General features: G+C 41.6%; 1 long non-coding RNA gene across 1 annotated transcript; it reads right to left on the bottom strand.

The window, feature by feature from the left end:
* Positions 1-474: 474 nt before the first annotated feature.
* Positions 475-27429, bottom strand: LOC130543226 (uncharacterized). The gene is made up of 2 exons (XR_008958396.1): positions 27349-27429; positions 475-1738 (listed from the first exon to the last, which is right to left on the bottom strand). It is a non-coding gene; the product is annotated as an uncharacterized LOC130543226 (long non-coding RNA).

Here is a 27429-nt window from a genome sequence, read left to right as displayed (position 1 = left end):
CTCGTGCATTGTGGGGTATTTCTCAGCAGCACCCCGGGGCTCTACTCACTAGATGCCAGGAGTGCATGCACCCCCCACCACACACACACACACCCGGCCCCCAGTTATGACAACCAAAAGTATCTCCAGACCTGGCCAAATGTTTTGCGGGGTGGTGAGGGGTGGGGAGAAGGAATCACCTCCCGCCACCTTTCACCTTAAGAATGACCTCTGTAGGAAAAAAGGCTTCTTGCCTCATTTGGAACAGTCCTGAAGGGCCATCCCAACTCCAGAACACTACCTTGATGGCAACCTCATTATAGTTCAATTTCTCCCTCTACCTATTTCTGCCTTCCTTGTTTTTGTGTAGAATTTCCTGACACTGGTCCCTTAAAGCTTCACTTGCAACCCTGCTTCTCAGGGTCCATTTCCAAGGCACACAGCTGTATTCGTCCGCTAGAGCCACCATAACAAAGCACCACAGACAGGGGCTTAACCATCAAAAATGTATTTCCTCACAGTTTGGGAGCCTGGAAGTCCAAGACCAAGGTGCCAGCAGGGCTGTTTTCTTCTGTTTTACCTCTCTTCTTGGCTTCTAGATGGCCACCTTCTTCCAATGTCTTCACACGCTCTTTCCTCTATGTGTGTCCGTGTCCTCATCTCCTCTTAAAAAGACACCGATCATATTGGATCAGTGCCCACCCTAATGACCACATTTTACCTTAATGATCTTTGTAAAGGCCCCATCTCTGAACACAATCACATTCTGAGATACTGAGTGTTAGACTTCAACATGGGAATGTTGGGTGGACACAGTTCAGCCCATAACACCAATCGGAGACATTGTAGGAGGCTGATTCAGTTCCAGAACATGGACTCATGGGAGCCATCCTGATCTGAGACAGTTGTCCAAACGTGCTCATCTCCAGATCATGCTGGAAAGAGCTGGAGTAGTTCCAGCACCAAACTACTTCAGGTGAAGCTGGTAGGTAGGTCACTATCAGTTCTTGTCCCATCTTAGGCACCTGTTCTCTCAAGAGTTTTCAGCTTGTGTGATCTGGGTCCAGCTCATTCCTTCTCAAGCCTCGACCTCCCTCTTCTCGAGTTCTAAATTTGCTTCCTATGAGGCTAGTGTTAGGCTGACTGGAATAGAACCCTGCACAATGAAGTCAACTTGGGGTGAGGGTAGGGAAAGGAATGGAAGAGTGGGGTCCAGAGTTGATGTTCACTTACTTACCTATTGTCTCCTCCCTTTAGGACATTCTTAGACCATGGGATGTAGACCAGTAGATTGTGAAACAAATCAAGATGTGATTTCTTTGGCCCATCCAGTATTTTTAAAAATTTGAATCATTTCTTAACATCATAAAATTGAGGATTTGGGGCTTCTCCTAATAAAATCTGAAGATGTAAAAAAAAAAAAAACAGTTTTCATTGCTGCACGACAAGAATTAGCTAAAGCTAAGGGCATCTGCCTCTTTTAGACAGAGCCTGTACTTTCTGGTTTACCCCAGTCCCCACCATTCCCTGCTGCTTTACACCTAGCCTGCCTAGGTATTTGAATTTACAATCCATGCTTTGGACTTCCTTCTCTTTATTCTTAGTGACCGCATTTTGGCAAAGCCGAGCGTGATTCCCAGATTCATCTACTGCTTAATCATTTTCAAGCCTCTGTCAGCTGGGGAAGTGGTAGTCTTTCTTTCCACTCTGGTAGAGGAAGATGCCAAGTTGTGACTCATCTGAAGTCCCAACACAGGGTCTAAAAAAAATGTAGGATAAAATGTCAATTCAAAAAAAATAGTGTTTCCCTAAACCAGCAATATAAGATGTTTAGTATTTCCTATACTAAATAAAATACTAAATAATTAAAATATTAATTTCCTTTATAACAACACAGTTTAAAAATGTCCAGTAATTAACCCAACAGTAAATTCACTAGATCTTTACAAAGAAAACTAAAAGATATTAAAGTGCATAAAAGAAGATATAAATAAATAAATGATATGCCATCTCCATGGATCGAATAATAACATATAAATATGTTAATTTCCTCAAAATTAATGTATGAATTCAATATTTCAGTCAAAGTCCTGATTTTGTGTTTGTGAGGAACTGACAAACAGATTTTAAAATGTATGGAGGGGCGCCCGGGTGGCTCAGTGGGTTAAGCATCTACCTTTGGCTCAGGTCTTAGTCCTGGGGTCCTGGGATGGAGCCCCACATCAAGTCCCACATTGGGCTCCCAGTGGGGGCCCTGTTCCTCCCTTCCCCTCTACAGCTCCCCCTGCTTGTGCTCTCTCTCACTCTCTCCTTCTCTCTCTCAAATAAATAAATAAAATCTTAAAAAATAAAATAAAATGTGTATGGAAGAATATAAGTCAATGCACAGGTAAAGAAAATTTGAAAAAGAAGAGGGAAGAGAATTCACCTACCAAACATCATTTTACTACAAACACAGTAACACAAACAGTGGGGTGGTGAGGGAGGAATGGACAAATGGTTCAAAGGGGAACGATGGAGAGCCCAGGAACAGACCAATTACAAATGGACATTTGGTATATGATAAAGTGTCATCACAAACCAGTTGGACTAAGAATGGAATATTTAGTAGACAGAGTTAGGAAATTGGCTCTTCATAGGTAGAAAAATAAGATGCAAACTGTATTTCATGTCCTTTATACAAAAAAAAATAAATGTCAAATTTAATTAAAGACTTAGCTGTGAAAGGCAGACCTGGAAAGCTAGTAGGAGAAAATACAGGACAGTATTTTACTGATTTTGAATCAGAAAAGATTTTTTAAACAATAGATAGATTTCTTTTTTTCAAAAGTAAAGGATTTCTGCTCTGATGACCATAGACGAAATTGGCAGATGGGTGACGGATTGGGAGGAGGCATTTGCAGCATCCATCACCACAAAGGATCGATACCTACAACGTACAATGAATGCACACTAATCGACCACAACAGAAAACCCAGTAGAAAAATATTCAAAGCATAGGATCAGGCAACTCATGGAAAGAGAAAAATCTAACAACTTAAAAGGAGAAAAGGCCGCTCAATCCAACCTGAAGTCAAAGAAATACAAATTGAAATTAGAAGATATTACTTCATATCCACATGTGTGAAAAATGAGAAAGAAAACACTCTGAGATATGGGGGAATAGAAGCTCTCGTGCCTGGCTGGCAGGAGGGCAAACTGGTGTGCAATATGGCAGTAAGGTACTTAGGGAAAAGTAAGGGTTTATTACCCAGCAAGCCTACGCTTGAGGATGGGCTCCACGGACTGCACAGGTCTGATGGGATGAAGTATGAGAGAGGATAAGATCACAGCCCTGTCTCAGAGAGCAGGAGACGGAACAGCCTGGATGTCCATCAGTAGGAGAACGGATGCAACAGATGAATGTAATGAAAACAACGCATCAGTCAGAACGGAAGGAACTAGACTTATGAGCAGCCACACAGAAAGATGTCAACAAACATATTAACACATGAAAAAAGTAAGAAACTGAATAAGATCCGTATTTCAATACTATTTGTGTATATTAAAAATCAAACTCCCAAAGAGTATTATATACACACATAAGTATATGTATATAGTCATGTGTGGATATATTTATACTTTTTTTTCCAGGACGCACATATAGCTCTAAGCCTTCGTGATATCCACATTTGGGGCTACCTAGTTCTTTGTTGTGGGGGTTTATCCTATGCATTGTAGGATGCTTACCAGCATCTCTGATTTCTCTCTCCTAAATGCCAGTAGCACCTCTTCAGGACAACCAAAATTTTCTCCAAACATTTCCAGATGTTTCCTGGTGGGGATGGAGGAAGTTTGTCCTGGTTGAGAATCATTGGCTCAAATCACCTATCACTGGCTCAGACTATTAGAGCGGCTGGTGAAGTATTCAGAGGCAGGGACAGGGAGAAAGACTGTGTGAGCAAAGGAAAAGTATTACAACAACAAGAAGAGCAGCAATGGTGTGCCATGAACTCAAGAGAACGATTAACTCAACTTTGGGTACCTGAGGTCCAAATACAAGAAATGAAGAAACACTGAACAAACTAAAATTGTCCTTAGTGCTCAGAATCGGCTGGTGTTTGTTGGAGTTCAGTCTGCTACTTGTAAATATCCTTGAAGGGGAAAAAAATGGGTGGACCCTGTAATCTCTTGATTCGGGCTTTCACTGTGACTCTAGCCTTGGCTTTCCTTTAATGAGTCTGTGTGAAAGCACATTTTGCAAAAGCTCTGGTGTCGTGAAGACAGTGTTGGATTAACCAATGGACAGAAAAAGCACAGGCTACGGAAATCAGCAAAGCAGAGAACCAACCACTGGTGAGAAAAAGTCAACCCTGATGAAATTGCCTGGATTTTAATATTTTTTTTAAAGATTTTATTTATCTATATAGAGACAGCCAGCGAGAGAGGGAACACAAGCAGGGGGAGTGGGAGAGAAAGAAGCAGGCTCATAGCAGAAGAGTCTGATGTGGGGCTCGATCCCAGTTCGCCGGGATCACGCCCTGAGCCGAAGGCAGACGCTCAACCGCTGTGCCACCCAGGCGCCCCGAAATTGCCTGGATTTTAAAATTAGAAAAAGCTAGAAAGAAGCCTTTAAAAATACGTAGCATTTTCTAAAAGTAGCACATTACTAAAAGATATAAATGGGGAATAAGAAAGCTAGGGGAGCTTTATTAACATCGGGCAAAATAGACCTTAAGACAAGGAGTGTTACAAGAGACAAAAAAGGATACTTCATTATGTTAAAAGGGACAATAAATCAGGAAGATGGAATAAATAGAAATAAGGAGAAATAGATAAATCCACAAATTGTAAACATTAACACACTTCTTTCAGTAATAGAACAACCAAAAATAAATCATTAAGTATACAGAAGACCTGAATAACAAAAACACTTTATACCCTCAAATCACAAAATACACATTCCTTTGAGGACACATGGAATGTTTATGAAGATTAAACTATATCCTGAGCCATAAAACAAGTCTCAATAGAATTCAAAATGTAGAAATCTTACAGAATATATTATCTGACCACAATGGAAATAAATTAGAAGTTAAAAATAAAGCAACTAGAATAGCTGGAAAAGAAACAATACATTGTCAAACAACCCATTGATCAAAGAAGAAATCTCAAAGGAAATCAGAAAATATTTTGAACTGAATAATAATAAACACGTGACACATCAAAATTTGTAGGACCGTATGACATTAACTGTTTATAAGAAAAGAGGCCCCTGGGTGGCTTAGTTGGTGAAGTGGCTGACTCTTGATTTTGGCTCAGGTCATAATCTCCGGGTCCTCGAATCGAGCCCCAAGTTGGGCTCTGTGCTCAGCAGGGAGTCTGCTTGAGGACCTTCTCTCTCTCTGCCTCTGTCCCTTCCTCTGCTCGTGCTCTCTCATGCTCTCACTAAACTAAATAAATAAATCTAAAAAAAAAAAAAAAAAAAAGAGGTAGTTCTCAAATCAATGATCTAAATTTCTACCATAAGGAAAAAGAAGAGCAAAATAAACTCAAAGTAAACAGAAGAAAAGAAATAATAAGGAAAAGAGAAGATATTAATGAAATTGAAACCAGAAAAGTAAAGAAAATCAATGAAATCAAAGCTGGTTATTTGAGAAAAATGAATCAATGAAATTCATAAAGCTCTGGAGAAAAGATAAAAAATTGCCAGTATCAGGAATAAATTAATAATATCACTACAGATCTTACAGACATAAAAAGATTAATAAGGGAATATTATGAAAACTTTACACCAATACATTTGACATCATACATAAGATGGAAAATTCCCTAAAAGACATGAACTGACTGCCAAGGCTAATGCAAGAATAGATAACGTGAATAGTCCACAGCTTTTAAGGAAATTGAATTCCTAGTTTAAAAACCTTTCCAAAAAGAAATTTCCACGCCCAGATGACTATAGTGGTCAACTCTATCAAAAATTTAAGAAATGAAAACAAAGCAAAAACGTCTGCTCTCGTCAGTTCTATTTAGTATTGTACTGAAAGTCCTCTGTAAAACTTCTAAGGAATACACAAAAAAGATACTATAACAACTAAATGACTTCAGTAAGCTTGTGGGACCCAAAGTCAACATACAAAACTGGGTTATATTTTGATACATTACCAAGAAAAAGTTGAAATGTGAAATTTTTTTAAAAAACTATTTACAAGAGCATCAGATAATATGAAACATCTAGGGATAAATTTAACCAAAGATACATAAGATCTGTATTCTGAAACTAAGAACATTACTGAAAAAAATTAAAGAAAAGCTAAATAAAATGAAAAGATGGATCATGTTCATGGGTCAAAAGACTTAATATTTTCCAGATGTCAATCTTCACCAAATTGATTTATATGTTCAATGCAATAGCAATCAAAATCTCGGCAGGACTTTTTTGGGTAGAAATTGCCAAGCTGATTCTAAAATTTGTATAGAAATACAAAGGACCTAGAACAACTAAGGCAATACTAAAAAAACAAAAAAAACAGAAAAAAAAAACCCCAAACTAGAGGACTGACACTACCTGATTTTAAGACTTACAATAAAGCTACAGTTATTAAGACAGCATGGTAATGCCTCGGAAATAGACATATAGATAAATGGCACAGAATAGAAATTTTAGAAATTCCCACACATATATGGTCAATTGATTTTCAGCAAATTGGCCAAGACATTCAACTGCCTTGGAGAAAGAATAATCTCTTCTTAAAAAGAACAACTTGATATTTATAAGCAAAAAATTGAACTTGAACCTTACCTTACACCATATATAAAAATTAACTCAAAGTAGATCATAAGTCTAAATGTACAGGCTAAAACTATAAAACTTCTAAAAAAATATTAGTAATCTTGAATTGGCAAAGATTTTTTACAAAGGACACAAAAGCATGAAGTATAAGAGAAAAATATCAACAAATCAGATTTGATCAAAATGAAAAATTCTTCCTCTTCAAAAGACATTGTTAACACAAATGATAAAAACATGCTACAAACTGGGAGAATATATCTGCAAAAAAAGATGTATATGATAAAGGACTTGTATACAGCATATGTAAAGAATTCTTAGAACTCAATAATAAGACCTCAGAAATCCAATACAAAAAAAGGGGGGGGGTGGATAAACTGAACAGACTCCTCATCAAGCTAGCTCTAGGCATGCCGAAGCAGCACATTAAAAATATACTCAGTATCAGTAGTCACTATGGAAATGCAAGTTAAAATCACACTGCTACACCCCTGCATACCTCCTAGCACGGCTAAAATGAAAAGATTGATCATACTAAGTGTTGATGGGAACATGAAGGAGCTGGAACTCTCAGTTACTGTGTGTGGGAATGTTAGTGTTACGACCACTTCAGAAAAACGGTTGGCAGTTTCTTAAAAAGTTAATAGCATTCATTAAGTGTTCATTTAGTTAATTTAGCGTTGTTGGAGAAAATGAAGGGAGTTAAATTTGAACCTCACATAAATAATAAATAATTTTTAACATAGGTATGGCCTAAAAAATTAATGAGACATATATATTAAAAAAGTCACTTGCTGTTTATCTGAAATTCAGGGGCGCCTGGGTGGCTCAGTCGTTAAGCGTCTGCCTTCGGCTCAGGGCATGATCCTGGCGTTCTGGGATCAAGCCCCACATCAGGCTCCTCCACTGGGAGCCTGCTTCTTCCTCTCCCACTCCCCCTGCTTGTGTTCCCTCTCTCGCTGGCTGTCTCTCTCTCTGTCAAATAAATAAATAAAATCTTTTAAATAAAATGCAATTTAATTGGGTACTTTGTATTTTTATTTACTGAATCTGGCAACTCTACTTTCCCCATACGGCCCAGTCATTCCACTCCCAGGTATTTACCCAAGAAAAATAAAAATGTGAATCCACTTGTATGCAGTGTTCATAGCAGCTTCCTTTGTAATAGCCCTAAACTGGAAACAACTCAAATGTGCATGAACAAAAGAAGGGATAAACAAATTACGGTATATCCATACAACGCACTACTACTCAGTATAAAATAAAAGGGAATGAGCTATGGCTACACATAAGCTATGGATGAATGTCACATTAATTATGCTGAGTGAGAGAAGCCAGACAAGAAAGAGTACATACCAAATTCTACCATTTACATGAAATTCGAGAAAATGCCAACTAATCTATAAGGACAGAAGGCTGATCGGTGATTACTTAAGGCACATAAGGGTTGAAGTGAGATGCGGGGGCAGGGAAGATGCTTTGAAACTTCTGGGCATGATAGATATGTTCATTATCTAGATTTTGATGGTGGTTTCACGGGTGTTTACATATGTCAAAACCTATCAAATTGTATTCTTTAAACATGTGCACTACGTCGTGTGTCAATGACACTTCGATGAAGCTGTAAAATTTTGTTTCTAATTTTCCTGTGTGAATTTACTCTGTATGTAACAGCGTGTGAAACTCCGTGGTGGATGAAACAGGCATTTTACTTTCTTGGAAAGAGAGGACCAACAAATGTAAAAAGTTAAATAAAAGCACAAGCGTTCAACAAGATGAAATTTGGGACAATATTTGCAAATATTAAACCAATGTATTTTAATTTCTCCCACAACTCCTGTTCCTTTGAAGCTTTCTCCCCCAGAGAGAGCCCTAAAGCTTATAACCAGAGAGTGGAAGAAAACAGATATTTGACTTCATTAACAGGATGATGGGCTTGCCAACTAGGCCTGGTGGGGAAAGAATGGGTTTCTTACATTTCTTTAGTTATATCAGAGGATAGATTTGGAGAATTAGCTCAAAGATGTTTCTACCAATAGTGGAGAGCCAATACTCCTTCCACTTGTGACAACTAGATACTTATGGTTCAAAGAGTTATTATAAAATCACTCTTTATAGCCCATGGTGGGGAAAAGAAGAGAGGAACAGAGTTTGAAAGCAGATGCCGTGGTCCCCCTTTTCTACATCCTCTCAATGGCCTCTGTGCCCACCAGTCTTGCTGACCCTCTGCCCATACCTAGGGTTCAACCAGTGCCTCTGCTTGCTGTGGCCAAGAGCAAGAGTCTGAGGCCTCCCCGAGTCTTCTTGACTTTCTGTGTGATTTGAAGGTGAGCAGAAACATGTGTGTGCCCTGAGGAAGACATGGGGAAGGTAGTTGAGGGTGCTGGCTGTCTTCTTTAAGAGGGGCTGCAGCAATGGGAATCTTGATTTATTTTTTTAAGTAGGCTCCAACACGGAGCTCAAACTCACAACCCTGAGCTCAAGCCCTGAGCTGGGATGAAGAATCGGATGCTTAACTGACTGAGCCACCCAGGCGCCCCGGCTATGGAAGTCTTTACACATCAGTGAAAGCCAGAGTGGGGGTCACTGGTGAGCAGCAGTCGGAGAGGTTGGCCCTGAAGCACTGTCCACGCCAAGGGAAGGGACCCCACGTATCCCGACAGCACTTCAGACTTCAGACACCACCCTAAGAATCCTGCAGCTTCTACCATTCTACCATCTTACAAGGGAGTTGTGGGGGTGGGGTGGGGGATGATTCTGAAAGAGGAGGCATTTTACCTAAAGAAACTGAACATCCAGGGGCGCCTGGGTAGCGCAGTCGTTAAGCGTCTGCCTTCGGCTCAGGGCATGATCCTGGCGTTCCGGGATCGAGTCCCACATCGGGCTCCTCGGCTAGGAGCCTGCTTCTTCCTCTCCCTCTCCCCTGCTGTGTTCCCTCTCTCGCTGGCTGTCTCTCTGTCACATAAATAAATAAAATCTTTAAAAAAAAAAAAAAAAAGAAACTGAACATCCCCCGGAGATACTGCATTAGTTCATCACTTTGGACTAAATAGCTCCCTCACCCTACTCCCCCCGCCATCCCCACCAATACCCAGAGGATGTGTGCTCAAAGTAAGTCTAGACTATGGACAAATTAAAGAAAATATATTTCCAGTGCACATGTTGGTGTAATGTACGTACATTTGCAACCTATTACCAAGATAATACGAGATATGTTTCAAGGCATTCAGTGATGGAGAGCGAGAGTGGTAGCCAGGAAGCGAGAGCTAGTCACAGAGGTGGGGGCTGAGTCCTGTGGGCTGGGCAGGGTTTTAGCCAGGCAGCTAGGAGGGCATGTCAGGTGGGGAGAACTGCCTGAATGAGGGTCTGTAGGTGAAGACATGTGCAGTGAGGAGAGAGCAGAGCAGAGAGCTCCTGTTGACAGGTGGGCCTCTGGTTTCCCACTTGGTTAGCATGACCCGGGAACTCAGCAGTGAGTGAGCTCAGAAAAGGCTGCCTCTGAACAGGCATGGACTTGCTTTCTGGAAAGTTTGCAAAAAGAAAGCCAGAGAACGTGGCCACCCGAACATCAGTTGATCTCTCAATAGGTCAAGAAGCTGAACGTGGCCATCTGATGGCTCCTGGTGCTTACCGAGTGGCAAATAGCTTCAACAGGGCGCTCAGAGGGACTGAGATGATTCTTTATTATTATTATTTTAAGATTTTATTTGTTTATTTGACAGAGATAGAGACAGCCAGCGAGAGAGGGAACACAAGCAGGGGGAGTGGGAGAGGAAGACGCAGGCTCATAGCAGAGGAGCCCAATGTGGGGCTCGATCCCACAGTGCTGGGATCATGCCCTGAGCCGAAGGCAGACGCCCAATGACTGCGCCCCCCACCCCCCGGCGCCCCCTGAGATGATTTTTTAGAGGGCAAGTCGAAGGCACTAGAAACACCAAGGGTCATTCTCCTAGTAAGTCAACCTAAGGAAACCAAGGACTCAGAATGAAGGTTGGCTGGTACCCAGTAAAGAGAGATCTTACTTTCTAGTTTCTACTCGGTCCATGAAGAATACACTCTGAATCGATCACTGAGAACTGGCCTGGTTCATATTTCGTGTCCCTTCCTGCGGCCGGGCTGCTCAGCCAGGCAGAAATTGCTGAGAGGTCATGGAATAGGAAGGCGGTTTCTCCTTGCAGTTCTGATGCCTCGACACAGCCTGCCCTCCCACTCCCCCTGCCCCACATCCCGCCTCTTGTGTTTTTAATTGGTCGCCACTTTCAAGCACCTTCTCCCTCTGCCTCTCTGACCTAGGCCTCCTGCAGCAGGTCACATAGTCATGGGACAGACACCAGGCCTCCTGTCTGCACCTGGAGTGCCCACGTATCTCAGGTGAGTGCTGGGTTGAGAACCTACTGATTCCCCCCATATGGCATGAGGACAGATTGTGTCTGGAAGGGCTCACCGCTGTGAAGAGGAAGAACAGAGTTGTTTGGGCAGGACCACAGGCCAGGTCAAACAGTGCCCATACTGATTATACGTAAGGGTCCCACTTTGACCCCAAAATAAAGCAACAAAAAGCTTACACCCATTAGAATGGCCCAAATTGGGAATACTGACCACACCAAACACTGGCAAAGGTGGAGCAACAGGAACTCCCATTCATTGCTGATGGGAATGTGACATGGTACAGCCACTCTGGAAGACAGGTTGGTGGTTTCTTACAAAACCAAATGCACTCTTGACATACAACCCAGCAATTGCATTTGGTATTTATCAAATGAATTGAGAACTTCTGTCCGCATGAAAACCTGCACATGCCTGTTTATGGCAGCTTTATGAATAATTGCCAAAATGAGGAAGGAATTAAGATGCCCTTTGGTCGGTGAATGGATAAACTGTGGTATGTCCAGACAGTGGGATAATATGCAGAGCTAAAAAGAAATGTGCTGTCAAGCCAGGAGAAGACATAGAAGAAACTTAAATGCATATTACTAAGTGAAGGAGCCCAATCTGAAAAGGTTACACTCTATATGACTGCAACTATATGACATTCTGGAAAAGGCAGAACTATGGAGACAGTAAAAAGGTTAGTGGTTGCAAGAGGTGTGTGATCGGGAAGGGCAGAGATGAATAGGTGGAACAGAGAGGATTTTTAGGGCAGTGAAAATGCGCTGTAAGATACCCCATCATGATGGATCCATGTCATTATACATTTGTCCAAACCCAGACTGCACAACACCATGAGTAAACCCTAATCTACACTATGGTCTTAGAGTGACAATGACATGTCACTGTAGGTTCATCGACTGTAATAAATATACCAGTCTGGTGGGGGATGTTGATTTGGGGAAGGCTACACAGTGTGGGGGCAAGCGGTATACGGGAAATCTCTGTATCTTTGCTTGAATTTTACTGTGAACCTAAAAGGCGGAGGGCTCCGCCGGTTAAGCATCTAACTCTTTCTTATTCATGATCTCTGATGTAGAACTCAAAACTGCTTCGAGGGGGCTCCTGGGCAGCTCAGTGGGTTAAGCCTCTGCCTTCGGCTCAGGTCATGATCTCCAGGGCCTGCGATTGATCGAGCCCCCCACCCCACCCCTGTGGGGAGTCTGCACCTCCCTCTCCATCTGCTCCCCCCTCCTGCTTGTGCTCTCTCTCTCTCTCTCAAATAAATAAAGTCTTAAAAAAAAAAAAAAAGCATCTAACTCTTTGTTTCTGCTCAGGTCGTGATATCATGACCCTGAGATCGAGCCCGTGTCAGGCTTCCTGCTCAGCATGGAGTCTGCTTGAGAGTCTCTCTCTCCCTCTCCCTCTGCACCACACCCCTCACTTGCACTCTCTCTCTATCTAAAATAAATAAATCTTTAAAAAACTAGTCTTAATTAAAAAAGATTAAAAATAGGGGGTTAAAATAAAATAAAAATAAAAGCTAATGGGGGTTAGTAACAGGTTAAATGAATAATGTTCACATTTGAAGAAGACTCACAAATGTGAGAAAAACAGTATGACTTTAGGAAACGTTATAGGAATTCTGGGAGGCCTTATAATTTCATCACCGAAAGGGTATGTGAGACCCCCAGGTCTGCAATCACCCAGAGCAGGCTCACCTGGTGTACGTTACTTGCTAGGATCCCCGAGCAATCAGCAGACCAGCTGGGCTCAGTTCACTGGTCTCGTTCTGTCATCTCTGAGCCGACGTCAAGGTCTGATATACAAGGATTGGGCTTTTTTACTCATACCAGGCACAGAGACTTCAGACCCCCTCCTTTTCTCATTTCAACTATTCTATAATCCAGCTCAAGTTTCTTGGCCTCCGGAAGTGAAAGAGAATTGACACTCTCGACTACCTACCATTTACTTGGTACTTTCTGTACATTAATTCTGTCTCTGTAAGCAGGGATCCTAGTAGGGCCCAATCTACCCATTGAGAGCGGTTGAAGGATACCCCACCTCACAAGAAGCTGTTTGCAGACTCGGATTTGCATGGAAGCTAGAATGTTTTCTGTGATCGTATCTTGATTGCTGTTCACGGTTGGGGTTCAGACAAGTCTGAGCGACTTGAGGGCCATGGATTGGCAAGGACTTACAGAGGGCAGGGAGGAAAATGACCCTGGGGACTCAGAATCAGCAACAGTTCCCAAGGGCAGTGTGGGAAAACTGAACTGGGTTTGCTGTGGTAGGTGTCAGAGGGTCTTTCCTTAATCCTGCCATTCTAGAACATTCCACACTGGAAAGGGCTGTTTCACTAAATTCTGACAAAATTCTGACCAGGCCGTGGAGTTCACCAATTGAATATAAACAAGGGAGAGAGTATTTTCTATCCTTATCAAAGCAATTACCCAAGTCAATAACCTAGGGCAGTGTCCCACTGAAGTACAAGGCTCAGCAGGCAAAGATAGTTGTTAAGTGTGTGAGTCAAGCAGTCCTGCATCATAAAATCCAAGTCCTCTGCTGTTTATCCGTGACTCTCTGTCGCAGCCCCACCGAATGGCCAGCCTGAGCCGCTCAGCAGAAGCAGAACCCAAGCTTAGAACCCTGGCAGGGTTCTGGGGACTGGGGGCTGGTGGGGAGAGGGGGTGCCCCCCACACTGAGAAACATCAGGACTATTGATAATCTGTTGTCCGAGGAGGGAATTTCCTCTTGCGTAGAGGAGCTGCTGCAAATCAGGGATCAGTATTAATGCACCTCAGTTATACTCTCGGGGTATTGAACTCTGAGACATTCGGCTTACATTGCACTTAATGCTCACCATACCACTGAAAGGAAGACACGTATTTCCCCCATTTCACAGATGCATAAACTGCTGTCGCAGTCATACCGGGTAGCAAGCCGCTGTAAAGCTCAGTGGCGCGCAGCCATAAGCAGTTACTTCTCACTCAGGCACCTGTCGGTTGGCTGCAGTTCAGCTGATCTAAGTGGGACTCAGCTGGGCTTGTTTCCAGGCTGTGAGGTGAGTCCAGGCATGCTCAACATGTCAATCGCATGGCAAAGGGCTCAAAAATCCAACAGCGCAAGCATAAAGCCTTCATTTGGGGGCCCCTGAGTAGCTCGGTTGTTGAGCCTCCTACTTGGGATTTTCAGGTCATGATCTCCCGGGTGGTGGAATGGAGCCTGGCATTGGGCTCCGTGCTCAGCAGGGAGTCTGCTTGAGATTCTCTCCCTCTCCCTCTGCCCCTCCCCCCACTCTCTCTTTCTTAAATCACTAAATAAATCTTTTTGAAAAACTTTAAAAATAAAACCTTCATTCACATCACTTCTCCTAACACCCCATTGGTTAAAGCAAGTCCCGCGGGTAAGACACGTGGGCAGGGAAGAGGGTGCTTCCTGTGGAGGAGGGAAGGGGGTTGCTTTCAACTTCTTACTCGTCTGATGTCAAAGCTAGAGCGGCTCTCTGGCAGCCTTTGCTCACTGCCCCCTCCCATGAGTTCCCTGGTGTGTTGCTTTTACCACTCAATGAAGCAAGTAATTACGTACTTTTGTCCTATTGTTCAGGTCTTTGTGCTTTGCCTCCCCAGTGGGACTGATGAGGTATTAAAGCAGGGACGCTCTGGGTCGCCCCCGCCCCACACAACGCTGACACAGAGAAGGACCACAGTGAGTAATTACAGAAGGACTGGTATCTTCCTACCAAGAAGGCTGCAGTAAGTGCGCTTTGAGTATTCTGGCAGATCATGTGAAAACAAGCCCAAAAGAGCTGAGTGTGTAACTGTGGCCCCCCAGTGCTGGAGGAAGATGACAGCTCTTTGTTACTTCCGGGGATCCGCCACCAGCAGGTACAGCTGGATTAATCAGCGCTGTGTCCTCCTTGCAGACTTAATTAGCAGCTCTCGTGGAAACGCAGCTTCTTGTTAAAACCAGACTTTAAAAAGAAACTGTTCCAAGCTTATATCCTTACTTTCAGTTACATGTCATCCAGATACGAGACTAAAATCTCACTGTTTTAAATTGAGTTATAATTGACATATAGCATTTGTGAAGTTCAAAGCATACAGCGTGTTGATTTGATACACGGCTATGTTGCTGTAGGAGGGCTACCACAGCGTTAGCTAACTCGTGCACCCATCACATAATTGTCGTTTCTTTTTTGTGGTGAGAACATTTAAGATCTAATCTCTGAGAAACTTTCAAGTATATAATACAGTATTGTTAAAAATTAAAAATAGGGAGGGCCTGGGTGGCTCAGTCGTTAAGCGTCTGCCTTCGGCTCAGGGTGTGATCCTGGAGTCCTGGGATCGAGCCCCACATCGGGCTCCATGCTCCGCTGGGAGCCTGCTTCTTCCTCTCCCAGTCCCCCTGCTTGTGTTCCCTCTCTTGCTGCCTGTCTCTCTCTCTCTTAAATAAATAAATAAAATCTTTTAAAAAAATTAAAAATAGAACTACCATATGATCCAGCAATCTCAGTTCTGGGTATATACCCAAAAGAAGTGGAAACAGGATATAGAAAAGATGTCTGAACTCCCATGTTTATTGCACCATTATTCACAATAGCCAAGATATAGAAACCATATGTGTCCATCAATGAATAAATGGATGAAGAAGACGTGTGTGTGTGTGTGTGTGTGTGTGTGTGTGTAAATATATAATGGAATATTATTCAGCCATGAGAAAGAAGGACATCCTTCCATTTGCATCAATATGGATGGAGCTTGAGGGAATTATGCTGAGATAAGTCAGACAGACAAAAATAAATACTTTGCGATATCACTTATATGTGGAATCTGAAAAGGCTAAACTAGAAACAAAGAGTGGAATCGTGGTTACCAGGGCCTTAGGGGTGTGAGAATTTAGGATGTGGGTCAAAGTACAAATTTGCAATTAGAAAACACATAAATTCAGGATGCCTGGGTGGCTCAGTCGGTTAAGCAGCTCCCTTCAGCTCAGGTCATGATCCCAGGTCCTGGGATCGAGTCCCCCGTGGGGCTCCTTGCTCAGCCCGGAGCCTGCTTCTCTCTCTGCCTGCTTCTCCCTCTGTCTGCCGTTCCCCCTGCTTGTGCTCCCTCTCTCTCTCTGACAAATAAATAAAATCTTTTAAAAATACATAAATTCTGGGGATCTGATGCACAAAATCTCATTTTCTGAAGAGAGTCAAGAAACGAGAGTCAGAGTGATTGCAGAATGCCCCTCCCCTAGTCAAACTGAGATGATAATGAGAGTTAACACTTAACTAAACACTTACTGTGTACAAGGATCATGCATTCATCACCTTGTTCAACCTTCATCTTACCTAATCTTACAGTTATTATAATTATAACTTTATAATTATTATAATCATTCCCCATTTTGCAGCTGGGGAAAATGAGGTTTAAAGAGGTAAAGGGACTTGCCCAGGGCCCCAGTGCTTACAAATGGTTGTGTTGGGAAGTAAAACCCTGACAAAAAAATTTTGTGTCCTTTCATACTCACTGCTCAATACCGATGGCATTCTTGTTTATTTTACTGAAGTTATTTCAAACACTATAAAGTATAGCAAATAATATTTGTGTACCCACCAATCAGTTTTGTAAAATGCTACCTTTTTTTTTTTTTTTTTTTGTCTTTTGTCTTTCAGGGATTGGTTTTAAAACACCAAAATACTACAGACACAGAACATGGCCCACAGCCATCCCTCCTCTCCACTCGGGGTAACCATTACTTGAATTTAGTATTTTTAGTTCCAGCATATTTTTAATGTTTATTACATGTGTAAATCAAGACAAACATTATATAGAATTATTTTGAATGTTTCAAGATTTTCTTTACATAATATCCTTCTAAAATTTGCTCTTCATCCCACCTGATGTGTTTGAGATCTAACCATGTTGATGCATATAGGAATATTGCTATATATTTTACTTTGTGATTATACCATTAATTATTCATTTTCCTGTTGTTTTTTTTTTGTTCAAACAATACATCAATGGATATTTTCTGTCTGTGTTTCTTCACGTACATTTGCCAGAAGTTTTCTGTGAAAAGAACCAAAAAGTGATACTCCTGTGTCGAAGGGTGTATTTTCTACCTGATTGCTGTGTGGGTCTCCAGTGTGGTCATACCAGTTTCCACTGCCACCAGCAGGCCCTGGGAGCCCCACATGGTTTATATCCTCACCCACACTTAAGATTGTTAGAATTTTAAATATTTTCCAATCTAATGGCAGTAAAATGGCAGCTCATTTTAATTTATAGTCTTTGGTTGTTAGAAGAAGCGCATCTTAATACTCCATTGACCAGTCATGTTTCCTCTTCTGTGAATGTTTTGGTCTTACTATCTGTCCATTTTCATACGGAACCGTCTGTCTTTCTTACTGATTTGGAACTCTGGATACTAACCGTTAGTTACATGTGCTGAAAATATATTCATTCCCCTGGTATATGACCTATCTTTTCACCTTTTTAATGATGTCTATAATTGTACAGAAAATTTAAATTCCAATATAGTTAATTTGCTAAACTTTAAATATATTAATCTTTTATTTGAAAGGCAATGCATACAGCTTAAAATTCAAGAGATACAAAGAGCATATAGTGGCAAGTCCCCTCTTGCTCTTCCTCCGTCACCCAGTTTCCTTTGGCATCCTTCTAGAATTATTTTATTGCCCATAAAAACAAACTATAAATATTTTCACCTTTGAACCCCAATATTAACATCCTGTGTACACTGTTGTGTGTGGTGTGTTAGGGTTTTTTCACCCGTTATCTATACCTTGAAGATGATTCCATATCAGTATTAAAGAGTTTACATTTTACAGCTCCAGTATCCTGTAGTATGAATATATTATAATTAATATTTAAACAGTTACTGATTAATATTTGGTAATTTGCCAACTTTTGAGGAATACAAACAATGTTGCACTGAGTAACCTTATTCTTTTATCATTACACACATGTGTGCATATGTCTAGGGAAAAATCCTTAGATACTGTAATGCATGGTCAAAGGGTATGTGCAACTGTATTTTTGATAGATATTGCCAAATTCTTTCTGTAGGGGTTGTAAAAATTTGTTCTCCACAGCACTGGAAGAGGGTCTGTTTTCTATACCATGGGTGATACTATAAATCAGACTTTTGGATTTTTACCAACGTGAGAGGTAAAAAATAGTATCTCAGGGGCGCCTGGGTGGCGCAGTTGTTAAGCATCTGCTTTAGGCTCAGGGCGTGATCCCGGCGTTGTAGGATCGAGTCCCACATCGGGCTCCTCCGCTGGGAGCCTGCTTCTTCCTCTCCCACTCCCCCTGCTTGTGTTCCCTCTCTCACTGGCTGTCTCTCTCTGTCAAATAAATAAATAAAATCTTAAAAAAAAAATAGTATCTCAGTGTGGTTGTAATTTCCGTTTCTGTTACTATTAGTGAAATTCAAATAAATAAAATATTTTTAGATCTTTTAAAGACCATTTGTATATATTTTTCTGTGATCTATTTGTTCATATCAAATTATTGGTGCTTTATTAATTTGCAAAAAGACCTTTATTTCTTAGTGAAATTAGCTCTTTGTGATGTAAGTTGTACATTTTTTTCCAAATGGTTCCTTAGCTTTTTGACTATACTTAGCTGTCGTTGTTGTTGTTTTAGTAACCTCTACACCCAACATGGGGCTTGAATTTACAACCCCGAGATCAGGAGTTGCATGCTGTACTGACTGAGGCCGTCAGGCGCCCCCATGGTGTTTCTCTACTTTTGCTAAATTCTTCCCTGATCTGAAGTCATCAAAATATTTCTCTTGGGTTTTCTTCTTAAAACTTGTAGTATTTTCCTTTATTACATTTACTTTTTCAATTCATCTGAAATTGATTATTGTTTATGGTGTTAGGTAAAAAAGCAATTTTAGTTTATTTCCTGCATATTATATATATATTATAATTCGTTATTATATATATAGTTATATATATTTTAGTTATAACTATATTAGAACATATATACATATGTGTATGTGTTTGTGTGTGTGTGTGTGTGTATTTGTATCACTTGTTGAAAAATCCTTTCAGGGGCACCTGGGTGGCTCAGTCGGTTAAGCATCTACCTTCAGCTCAGGTTCTCAGATCGAGCCCTGTGTCAGGCTCCCTGCAAAGTAGGGAGTCTGCTTCTCCCTCTCCCGCTGCTCCTCCCCCGGCTCATTCTTTCTCACACTCTCCCTCTCTCTCTCAAATGACTAAATAAAATATTTTTTAAAAAAAGAAAAGAAAAAGAAAAATCCTTTCTGTCCCGATAGAGTAGTAATGGAACTCTTGAAGATAATAAAATTTCCACGAATATGAGGATCTGAGTTCTCTATTCTAGTCTGCTTGTCTATCCCAGCGCTTTGTGACCTTCCCACATCATGAAAACATAGAAAAATATCATCTTCAAATTGCACATTGGAGTAAACAGAAGAGGCTGATGGACCCTCCTGGGGCTTCAGCTGCTTCAGGCCACCCCAGGCCTCCCTAACAACCCCAAGAACTGACTGGATCAGTATCGCAGCACATGTTTAACAAAATGGAGGACTGTTGAGTCTGCTTACCTTAATGACAAGCTACTTTATTTCTATAATTATAGTTGGCTCTCAAGTTTTGGGGGAATGAAAAGTTATATGCAGATTTTCAACTACACAGGGTGGGGGAAGGGGATGGTTCCTGTAACAATAAATCTTGATATTTGTCTGGTAAGGCAAGTTACTCGTCTATTTTTTCTTCAGGATTGTCTTAGCTAATTCCTTTCTGTCCCTTTGCTTTTCTAGAAGAAGTTTTTTTTTTTTTAAAGATTTTATTTATTTATGTGACAGAGAGACAGCCAGCGAGAGAGGGAACACAAGCAGGGGGAGTGGGAGAGGAAGAAGCAGGCTCCCAGCAGAGGAGCCCGATGTGGGACTCGATCCCGGAACACCGGGATCACACCCTGAGCCGAAGGCAGATGCTTAACAACTGCACTACCCAGGCGCCCCTCTAGAAGAAGTTTAAAATCGGGTAGCTTACAGATTAATTTTTGGAGACTTGAAATATTTATGTTATTCAGTCTCCTTTTCCATGAACATGGAACACATCATTTAGTCATTATCATATTCCTAAAGCTTTAAAAAGCTTTCAATAAAGTTTTACAATTTTAATTCTAAAGGTTTTTTTTTAAGATTTTATTTATTTGTCAGAGAGAGAGCAAGAGCATGTGCGAGTGTGCACGCATGCGCACACGAGAGAGAGAGAGAGAGAGAGAGAGAGAGAGCACACACAAGCAGGGGGAGTGGCAGGCAGAGGGAGGAGCAAACTTCCCCCTGAGCAGGGAGCCCAATGTGGGACTCAATCCCAGGACCCTGGGATCATGACCTGAGCCAAAGGCAGATGTTTAACCGCCTGAGCCACCCAAGCATCACTATTCTAAAAGTTTAACAAATCTTTTGTTAGATCTATACTTTGGTATATTATTGCTTTGTGGATATTGTGTATAAATTGTGCCTTTTTCTCTTGCAAGAATGAGGAGAACATGATAATAATAACAACAATATTAACAATACTACTGCTAATACAATAGTAAATATTTACCTCCTATATAGACAAGCATTATTCTAAGGACTTTACATATTTTAACTTATTTGATCTTCAGAAAAAACTTATTAAGTAGTTTTACTATTATTCCCATTTATAAATGAAGGAACTGAGGCACTGACAAATTATTTAATTTGCCCAATGTCATCCAGTTGGTGGATGGCAGTCTTGCTTCAGAGAATGAATTTTTAAAAATTTGAGGATCCCAGAGGAGGAGTCCAAGACGGCAGAGGAGTAGGAGACCTTAGTTTTGTCTGGTCCCAGAAATTCAGCTAGTTCGTTATCAAATCATTCGGAACACCTGTAAACTCAACCAGAGATCTAAGGAAAGAATAGCTGCAACTCCAGAAATAGAAAAGTGACCACTTTCTGCAAGAATAACAAGATGGAGAAACTCACCTCAAAAAAGAGAACAAGAGGCAGTACTGACTGCCAGGGATATAATCACTAAGGACATAAGTAAGATGTTGGAACTAGAGTTCAGAATGACGATTACAAAGATACTCACTGGGCCGGAAAAGAGCATAGAAGATACTAGAGAATCCCTTTCTGGAGAAATAAAAGAACTAAAATCTAATCAAGTCAAAATAAAAAAGGCTATTAAAGGGTGCAATAAAAAATGGAGGCTCTAACTGCTAGAATAAATGAGGCAGAAGAGAGAATTTGTGATCTAGAAGACCAAACGATGGAGAATAAAGAAGCTGAGAAAAAGAGAGATAAAGAACTACTGGATCACTGTAATAAAAGATGAAGAAGGACGCTGTACCATAATTAAAGGGTCTATCCAACAAGAAGATCTAACGATTGTGAATATTTATACCCCTAACATGGGAACAACCAATTATATAAGCCAATTAATAACAAAATTAAAGAAACACATTGATAATAACACAATAATAGTAGGGACTTTCACACCCCACTCACTGCAATGGACAGATCATCTAAGCAGAAGATCAACAAGGTAACAAGGGCTTTGAATGACAGACTGGACCAGATGGACTTCACAGATATCAACAGAGCATTTCATCTTAAAGCAACAGAATACACATTCCTCTGGAGTGTACATGGAACATTCTCCAGAATAGATCACATATTGGGTCACAAGTCAGGTCTCAACCAGTACCAAAAGACTGGGATGGTTCCCTGCATATTTTCAGACCACAATGCTGTGAAACAACCAACATTGAAGAAATACAAACAATTCTAAGAACATATTATGAACAACCAAATGCCAACAAATTAGGCAATCTGGAAGAAATGGATGCATTCCTAGAGATGTATGAACTACCAAAACTGAAACAGGAAGAAATAGAAAACCCAAACAGACCCATAACCAGTAAGGAAATTAAAGCAATAATCAAAAATCTCCCAACAAATGAGAGTCCAGGGCTGGATGGCTTCCCAGGGAATTCTACCAAACATTTAAAGAAGAGTTAATACCTATTCTTCTGAAGCTGTTTCCAAAAATAGGAATGGAAGGAAAACTTCCAAACTCTTTCTATGAGGCCAGCTTTACCTTGATCCCAAAGCCAGACAAAGACCCCACCAAAAAGGAGAATTAAAGACCATTATCCCTGATGGACATGGATGCAAAAATTCTCACCAAGATACTAGCCAGCAGGCTCCAACGATACATTAAAAGGATTAGTCACCATGACCAAGTGGGATTTATTCCTGGGCTGCAAGGGTGATTTAACATGCACAAACCAATCAACATGATACATCAATAAAAGAAAGGACAAGAATCATATAATCCTCTCAACAGATGCAGAAAAAGCATTTGACAAAGTACAGCATCCTTTCTTGATTAAAACTCTTCACGGTGTAGGGAAAGAGGGAACATACCTCAATATCATAAAAGCCATATATGAAAATCCCACAGAAAATATCATTCTCAGTGGGGAAACACTGAGAGCTTTCCCTTGAGGTCAGGGACATGGCAGGCATGCCCACTCTCACCACAGCTGTTCAACATAGTACTAGAAGTCCTAGCCTCAGCAACCAGACAACAAAAAGAAAGAAAAGGCATCCAAATCGGCAAAGAAGTCAAACTCTCACTCTTTGCAGATGACATGATATGCTAGGTGGAAAACCCAAAACACTCCACCCCAAAATTGCTAGAACTTAAACAGGAATTTAGCAAAGTGGCGGGATATAAAATCAATGCACAGAAATCAGTTGCATTTCTATACTCTCACAATGAGACAGAGGAAGGAGAAATGAAGGAGTTGATCCCATTTACAATTGCACCAAAACCTAAGATACCTAGGAACAAACTTAACCAAAGAGGCAAAGGATCTGTACTCAGAAAACTACAGAACACTCGTGAAAGAAATCGAGGAAAACACCAAGAAGTGGAAAAATGTTCCATGTTCATGGATCGGAAGGACAAACATTGTTAAAATGTCTATGCTACCCAGAGCAATCTATACATGCAATGCAATCCCTATCAAAATGCCATCAACTTTTTTCACAGAGCTGGAACAAGTAATCCTAAAACGTGTATGGAACCAGAAAAGACCCCGAATAGCCAAAGGAATGTTGAAAAAGAAAACCAAAGCTGGCTGCATCACAATTCCGGACTTCAAGCTCTATGACAAAGCTGTAATCATCAAGACAGTATGGTACTGGCACCAAAGCAGACACAGATCAATGGAACAGAATAGAGACCCCAGAAGTGGACCGTCAACTCTATGGTCAATTCGTCGTCAACAAAGCAGGAAAGAATATCCAGTGGAAAAAGATAGTCTCTTCAACAAATGGTGTTGGGAAAATTGGACAGCCACAAGCAGAAGAATGAAACTGGACCATTTTCTTACTCCATACACAGAAATAGACCTAATGCCAAATATGAATACAAATGAAGCAAAAAAAAAAAAAAAGAGGAAAATGCCTCATCTTTATGAGTCTTTCAAAGTATTGTCAGATCTTCACTATCAGAAGCAGTTAATGAAACATGGGGAGCTTATAGATAGCTGTCCCTCCTGGTTCTGGGAGGGACCTCTACAGAGGGTCAGCACGCTCTATCCATCAGTGAACAAGCATGTGATGAATGGGAATTGTGCGCAGGCCCTAGGTCCTTCTACACTCACTGAGCTGGCTGATACCTGCTCTGTTTAACTACTCAGGGGACATCCCGGTCACAGGGGCCTCATTCCATAGGAGGTAGTGGTCCTAGGGAAAGTGGTACCACAGCCATGATACCTCTGCCCTCAGCTGTGCAGATTGATCAGTGAAATAGACTAAATATATGATTAAAATCACAAGTTTTATCCTCTGGAAAGCAAATTCTATTAAAGTAATGACATCTTAAGTTCTCCAAACAGAGCTATGAGATTCTGGCTCTATTTTAATTTTTGTTTAAATAATATATGTGTGTGTGTGTGTGTGTGTGTGTATGTGTGTGTGTGTGTTTATGTGCAAATATATATATTTTATTTTATTTTTTATCAATTACAAAAGTAACATGTGAATGACAGCAAAATCTGGAGAATATGAGAAAGCACAAAAATCTCCTTAATTTCCCTGGCTGAGGACTCCCATTGCCAATAGGGTTTACACGTCCAGGCTCTGGAGATAGATGATAGCCAGATTAGCAGTCAGTATTACTTTGTAAACTTTTCAACTTAAACCTTGTTTTCACCTAACAGAACAACTAATTAGGTCAAAAAATTTGTTTTTCTTTACCATACTTTTAAAGGCTGAATTATATTACATTATATGGCTGTTTTGTATTTGGTTTATCCAATCCTCCCAAATGGGATATTTATGTTATCTCTGATTTCTGGTTATTATAAAAAAATTATGACCCCCAAAAAAGGTCTTGTAGTCAGATCCATAGTTTCCATACTAATTCCTTTGGGATAAATTCACCGCAGTAGACTTGCGGGATTAATGAGAGTGTACCGTTTAAGACTTGCTGTTCACGGCTGGCTTTGCTTGGCATCTCAGGTTGGGGATGGCACGACCACTCAGCTTAAGACGTTTGGGTTTCCAGCAGGACTCACAGCAAACGCTGGCCTCCAGGGGTAAAGGTGCATTCAGGGGCTCCGAAGCTGGCTTCCCGCTGCCGGCCTGCTGCACTGGGACCCTTGGTAACCAGACGCCCCGCCCCCTGCGGTTCTCACCCTGAAGGATTAAAATCAGGAACCCTCACGGTCTGGCCGAGGTCCTCGGAACTCTAGAGGTTCAGAACCTAGAACTAGCTGGAATCCAGAACTCCTAGAACTAGGAGTGAGAACTGACGTCTCCAGGTTGGAAGCAGCTCTGAAAATCTCTTGCGGGGTCTGTTCGTGGAAAGGGGAACGTAAAACTGCCTCTTGAACTCATCGATTTTAGATAAAGGAGTCAGGGGACTCTCCAACAGGTGCTGACATTCCATAAAATACGAGTTCTGTTCTAGTTTACGAAGGGCCCTTTTGAGAATTCAGCTCAAGTGGCTTAAATATACATAAGCAAGAGAAGCTCCAGTTTGAATTAATTGGGTCATTCTTAGCTTGTTTTTGTTTGTTTGTTTGTTTGTTTTGTTTTTTAATTTTTCATTGCAAGTGAACTCAATTTTGTTTCCACTCTTTACAAGAGAGTGTGTGGACTTTGAAACCATATGATCTAGGCTAAAATCCTAGCTTTTACACTTCTTAGAGATCTGCCTTGAGCAAGTGACTTAATTTCTTTGTGCCTCAGTTTTCACATCTGTAAAATGGGCATCATAATACCTACTTCATAGGTTGCTGCAAGGATTAAACGAGAAAGCAAAGGTTGTGCACCTGAGGGCCTAGCATCCAGTAAATGCTTAGAAAACATGAATCCTCTTTTCCTCTCCTCTTAGCTCAGCAGCAAATCCAGTGTGGCATATGCATTATAAATGTGGAGTCCTTCCCAAGTGTTTTATTTACATTTTCAGGTTCATTGACTATCTCAAATCAGCAGGAGGTCTTATATCAGTCAGGCATCCACTTACAATAACCAAGAGGTAGAAACAGCCCAAATCTCCATTAACAGATGAACAGAGAAGCAATTTGTGGTATATACATACAATGGAGTATCATTCAGCCATAAAAAGGTAGTGATACAATATGGATGAACCTCGAAAATATTATGCTAAGTAAAAAAAGTCAGAAACAAAAAGTCACATATTGTATGATTTCATTTACATGAAATATGCAGAATGGAAAAATTGATAGAGAGAGAGGACATAGATAGATAGTTGCCAGGGGTTGGGACAGGTGTAACAGAGAAGCTGCTTAATGGTAAGGGGTTTGACTTTGGCGTGATGGGAATGTTCTGGAACTAGAGAGAGGTGGGGAGCACACATGTCCTGAATGTACTGAATGCCACTGAATTGTTCACTTCAAAATGGTTAATTTTATGCGATAGGAATTTCGCCTTAATAAATTATTTTTAAAAAATCATGAGCAGACCAAAGCCATTCCTGCCAGAATTCCATTCTAGCATGGACCCAAACTCATAAGCTCCTGGTCCACTACATTGCTTTCTCTGCTCAAAGTCACTCTCTGGGCCAAGCTCTTGAGGGTGACAAGGGTGCAGTGTGAAGTGAGTTGGTTGGTGGGGGGAAGGGGAGAGGGGAGGAAGAGCCCCAGGGCAGAGGGAAAGCCCCGCAGGGGTGTGAAACTCTTTCTGACTGTGACCCGCAACACCACTGACTTTCTAATTGGTCTCAGCCAGTCTTCATTTCTTTCAGGATACATTAATCCCAGGCACCAGACTGGGACCAGACTCATGTGGCCTCGCTGTGCTATATGAACCCGCTGATTTGAAAGGAGTTCTAGAAAATTGGCCAGGAAAGACGCAGGGAAATCTGAGAGCTCGCTCTGTCCTCAGCTCCCACCTCACCCCACCCCATTACTGCTGCATCGCCCAGTGCTGCAGTCATGCCAGATGTGAGGGTTTCATGGCGGACATGCTGCCCCAATCAGGCTCTGAGACGGTAATGCCTTATCCCCGCCCTCCGCCACCCTCCAAAGCCCCAGTATCCCACTCAGTGGATCAAGTTGCCTGTGTAATCAGCAGTCTAAAGCTGGTCAGGGTGTGGAAGAAGGACCTCAGCAAATCCGCAGATGCTTTAATAGTTTGGGGCCAGGACCAAGCAAGAGGTGAGGGAGGGGGATGTTTCCTTTGTTGGAAGGTTGAGCTGGGGGTGAGAGAAAGCAGAGATCTATGCTTTAATCCTGAAAGGTACCAGTATTAGCCAGCCTGTGTCTGCTCAGGGTGGATGGCAGATCTCTGTCCCCGAATGGCCTGGGCCCCTGGGACACCCGGACTCCTGTCCTCCCCAAGAAGACCCCCACCGCATGATGTCACTGTAACCCTAAACCTCCCCACGCCTCCCCTCTTCCTCTGCTCCCTTGGGTCTGATGGGACCTGGAAGGAGCCATCAGGCGCTTGCTTGCTTTTTTACTAACAGCTGGAGAGTCTAGTTCTCTGTGTAAAAGGACCAGTCAATTAGAGGGAAACAAAGCAGATTACAACCCTACTTTTGGAACTAGGGCGTACAATTTAAGGGAGCACTTGTGTGACCTGGAGAACAAGCGCCTCCTTAAATTTCGTGCCCCTGGTGCCTCTCCGGCCTCAGCCTAGACTCGCCCCATTGATCCTCAGCCTCACCTGGTTCAGTAATCTGCACACAGAGATCAGTAATCTGCACGTAGGCTCCCACGAACTCAGTCCAAGAGGCTGGTGACTAAC

Source organism: Ursus arctos, unplaced genomic scaffold (genome assembly GCF_023065955.2).
Source record: "Ursus arctos isolate Adak ecotype North America unplaced genomic scaffold, UrsArc2.0 scaffold_9, whole genome shotgun sequence".
NCBI classification, from domain to species: Eukaryota; Metazoa; Chordata; class Mammalia; order Carnivora; family Ursidae; genus Ursus; species Ursus arctos.
This window is presented reverse-complemented; position numbering and strand designations above follow the sequence as displayed.